General features: G+C 39.3%; 1 protein-coding gene and 1 long non-coding RNA gene across 2 annotated transcripts in view; both read left to right on the forward strand.

Moving 5' to 3' along the window:
• The window catches only part of LOC311045354 (ephrin type-A receptor 4-A-like), an 83272-nt gene that overhangs the window by 24353 nt on the left and 53919 nt on the right, over positions 1-5000 (forward strand). The window lies entirely within an intron of this gene.
• On the forward strand, positions 2462-3734 carry LOC311045358. Its single transcript, XR_014600762.1, has 4 exons — positions 2462-2595; positions 2939-2985; positions 3084-3133; positions 3410-3734. It is a non-coding gene; the product is annotated as an uncharacterized lncRNA (long non-coding RNA).

The raw sequence follows: 5000 nt of genomic DNA on the forward strand, positions 1-5000 counted from the left end.
TCTTCTAATTAGGAAGGACACGACCCCTCAGATTAACAGGGTCCCTCCCTCTGCCATTGAGTCTATCAATCTGTCCATCCCTCCCTCCCTCCCTCTTGTCCATCCATCCATCAGGGACGACAGGTGACAATGGGGTTGGTTTGATTGGGGGGACACTTCCGTCACTCACGAGCACCCCCACCCCCACCCCACCCTTACCCCCAGTGGTGGAAAAAGCACTCTAATGTTTTACTTAAGTAAAAGTATCAATACTGTAATGTAGAAGTACTTTGTTACAAGTAAAAGTTTGTGGAATTCGGAATCCGGAATTCAAATTTGACTTGAGTAAAAGTACGGAAGTAAAAGTACTAAAATGTTGTACTAAAAAGTACAATATTTGCCTCTGAGATGTGTAGTGGAGTAGAAGTAAAAGTATAGACAATTGGAAATACTCCAGTATAGTAAAAAATCCTCAAAAGTGTACTTAAGGACAGTACTTGAGTAAATGTACTTAGTTATTTTACACCACTGCTCACGAGCACCCCCACCCCCCCTCTCTCCGGTAGCGAGAACCAAGGGCTTGATGACAGATAAACACAGGGTCAGAGAGAACTCACTCACACGTGCGGGCGGGCGGTCCGCTGTGTTGCCGCCGATGAGGCGTTTTAAGTCAGTGGGATTCGGCTATATACGAGCTACATTTGCCGTTTGAGGTAGAATCTGAATGCATATAATTATGCTAATGAGGACGGTGCTGATAGTCATCAAAGGACACCATCCCCCATCATGCATCATCATCACTCTGACTTCTGACTGACTCTGCCTCCTCTTCTTTGGGTTTTCGCTCACTCTTTCACTGGGTGAAAAAGGTGATATACCTGGATACGTGGGCAAGGCATACACCCACCAAACATAAATGATTGGTGGAAGTATTTCAATGAATGCGGGAGAGGACTGTTTACCTTAAAATGCCTTTAAGATACCTGGATATGCGTCTCTCTTTTCTCTGCTAGGGAATCTCCCTTACATATGTAAATTAGAGGTTTGTTCAAACAATGGGAGGTGTGGGGTTCAGAGTGGGGGGGGGGCTCAGAGAGAGAGAGAGAGAGAGAGAGAGAGAGAGAGAGAGAGAGAGAGAGAGAGAAACAGTGAACCAAAGTTGCATTGTGACATTCAAGGAAAAGCTAATACAAATATTTAAAAAAAAAAATGTGTTCTTAGGTCTTGCATAGGTGAGCAGTGTTAGTTTACAGAAAGGACATACTAATAAAGCATGACACACACACACACACACACACACACACACACACACACACACACACACACACACACACACACACACACACACACACACACACACACACACACACACACACACACAGAGAGATCAGAGTGCAGTCTTGGGGCAAATATTGTACTTTTACTCCACTACAATTATTTGAAAACTTTAGCTACTAGTTACTTTGCAGATATAAATGATTACATTATAAAACATACATTAACCACTTTAGCCTTATTTTATACCTAGGCTATTTGAAAATAGCCGATCTACAAGCTCACAACGCGTCGCGTTGTGAGCTTGTAGATCGGCTATTTTCAAACATTTTAGTACTTGAACACATTTTGATACCAATACTTTTGTACTTTTACCAAGTACGTTTAAGGGTCATTAAATGGTTAAAATTATATCACAAACAAGGCTTACTTTATGTGTGTTTTCGTGTGTATTTTGGGGGGTAGAGATTTACATGCAGGCACAACATTTGCATGAAAGGTGTTGATGGGTTCAGTGGCCCTATTGTCTCAGGTCTCTCAGACAATAGGAGCTCCACCTCTATCACCATATTAACCACTTTAGCCCTATTTTATACATAGGCTATTTGAAAATAGCCAATCTACAAGCTTGTAGATCTGCCATTTTCAAACATTTTAATACTTTCACTTTTGGTACTTTAAGTATATTTTGATGCCAATACTTTTTTTAAACTTTTACTCAAGTAACATTTTGAACACAGGCCTTTTACTTGTTTTATTATGTTTATATTTTGTTTGTATTTTTATATTGTGGTATTGCTACTTTTATTTAAGTAAAATAACTGAGTACTTCTGCCATCACTGCCAAAAATACAGGTTACCACCAGTCATGTGGTTAATAAACTATTTAGTTTGTTTTCTAGTCTAGGCCCAGTAGTGCTCAAAAGAACAAAATGTAATGGACTTTTCTTGTAACAAGTAAGAGCATTTCTACATTACACTATTGATACTTTTACTTAAGTATAAAATGTCAGTTCTTTTTTTGTGCTTGTTGTTTAGTGCAAAGCATTAGTACCTCTACATAGTAACGTTTAACTTGTTAAAACTAACTAAACTAAGTAAATAGTTTATTTCCAATCTATCTCTCTCTCTCTCTCTCTCTCTCTCTCTCTCTCTCTCTCTGACTGCCAACATTTAACATGCACATTCAAATGGTGGGGAGGGGAACATTTGTGTCTATCCAATCAGATGTGTCCAAACAGAGTTTTCAAACATTTGAACTGTTTGGGCGGTTGGGTGAATTCATTCTTCTCAACCATGTACTGCTGGCCTGTTGGTGTTTTTGGACTAGCTTTGTAAATGGTAAGCTGCTATTTTATCTAATTGTAAATCATTAGTAGGTTATACTGTTTATTGTATTTACTTTGATCAGTTCTCTACAGTCTGTTTGATCAGTTGTAGGCTAGTGTTCCTTTACCTGTATGAGTTCAGATTGTTTTAAAACATGTGGCCTAGTCAAGTAGCTAGTCAATTCATATGCCATGATTTGATTTGTCAGCATAATGCAGTATAGTAAAATACACAGACTTTATACATTTTAGTAACTAAAGTTGGATTGCTTTGTAGTTTGTCTTTACTGTGGCTATATTGAATACAATGGCAAAGCATTGCTTCATCCCACTAACCCCTAAAATGATATTTGCAGGGAGAATTCCATTGATTTCCCCACTGTTGACGAGGAAGTTTTATAAGGTACTACACACCCACACTCTTCATTTAACTTTTTTTTTGTGCACTCCTGTTTCAGTTGAAGTTTTCTGAGTTGTAATTGCTGTTATATTATTTTACAGTTGTTGGCACCCAGCGGTACATGTGTGAGGACCTTTCAGAGTTTTAACAGGTAATCTCCAGAATAAATTGCAATTTGCAGGACAATGGCTTGGTTTTCAGCAGAAGATTCAGCAGACAGTCAGCAGGCAATACACACACACACACACACACACACACACACACACACACACACACACACACACACACATACACACACACACACACACACACACACACACAGTAGTGTGGTAGAGTGTGGTAATTGTATTAACATTGTTGTGTTCCGGTTTCAGTGGTTTTGTGGTTTAATTGTAATTCTTTTTTTCTTCTTCTGTTTTTCTTCAAGGCTTCAAGGACTGCCATTTTGGATCTTCAGCCCTCCAGCAGTCCAAAGTTCAGGAGATCATCTCCAAAACCTCATACCAAACGCTGCATTCTCCAGGACCCAATGCTTGAGGACACAGAGCAACTCCAAAGATGGACTTCCATTTTGGATCTTCAGCCCTCCAGCAGGAAGAAGTTCACAAGATCATCTCCAGGACCTTGTACCAAACGCTGTGTTCTCCAGGACCCAATGCTTGACGACAAAGAGCTTGAGGACTATGTTTTTAGTGCAAACATTTTAACTCAAATCTTTGCTTCTGGGGTCCCTGGAACAAAATATATTTCTTTACTTTCTGTATTTCTTCCTGTGGATTATACCAGGGACACATGACTTGGATTTAGCTCTTCCTTGGACCCAGCCACCGTGGATTACATGAGGAGCCTACAAGTGACTTTGTTTTCCTTTTCCCGCTATTTTTCTTTGCTCTTCTTCATGTCACTACTTGCTGACTATATGTCAGTCTATGTGGATTATGCGGTCGACACACACTGACATTTTGCACCGTAATCCTGTGTATAACGCACTGACTTTTAACTTTTTTTTCCAAGCACCTTAACTAACGCCCATAAGTATATCATGCACAGTATACATTGCTGCTATGTTCATGCACATATCTTATCTCAGGTACTAGTGTGAGTATATAGACACCAATTTCACCCACTTTTTTTAATTAAACCTGTGATGTGACAATAAACCTGATTCTGATTCAGAATATTTGAATATATATTTTTTAGAGTGAACATTTTTAACTCAAATCTTTGCTTCTGGGTCCCTGGAACAAAATACTTTTCTTTGAAACAGTTTACCTTATCTGTGTGCTCCTGTTCCATTGTTTTGTATACATTTATTTTTCTTGATCAATAAACATAATTACATGAGTTCTGCCTATGTGTTTTTCTATATTGTTTGTGTGTGTGGATATAGGGTATATATATATATATATATACCCTTCCCACTGGGGGGGGGGTATAAACTAGGGGGTTTATACAAGAATTAGCATGCAGAATGTGGGGTGGGTGGGTGGGGTTATAAGCCACAGCTTCCAATCAAATGTAGTTTTCTGCACATGCTCAGAAGTGGTTGGGGTGGAAGGGTGAGAGGGGTGGGAGGGGTGGGTGTGTGAGGTCCTTGCTGGCAGACATGCAAATGAAGGTCTCAGAAATGGTACATACACCTGAATATGTGGGAGGTATGTGGGAGGTGGTACATTAATGAATGAGGGCAGCATACACACACATACTCCCTTAAGTATCAGGGGTATGCCTGAGGGATACCCTCCCAAAATCATTGCTTTTCACCCAGTGTTTGTCGTTTACATCTCTCGTCTCTCTCTGTCATTGTCTTACTTTTCTCACTCTCTATTTCGTCCAACTGTGTCTTTTGTCTCCGCCAATTCAAAGGAGATTTATTGGCGTGAGAATACGTGCGTTTGCATTGCCAAAGCAAGCGTAAAAAAAAAAAATATATATATATATATATATATATATATATATAATAATATCAAAGCTAAGAATGTGTAAACTAGCTTAAAAAGGCAACAACAAAAAATGTT

The sequence above is a fragment of the Gymnoscopelus microlampas genome (genome assembly GCF_963454915.1).
Source record: "Gymnoscopelus microlampas genome assembly, chromosome: 5".
NCBI lineage: Eukaryota > Metazoa > Chordata > Actinopteri > Myctophiformes > Myctophidae > Gymnoscopelus > Gymnoscopelus microlampas.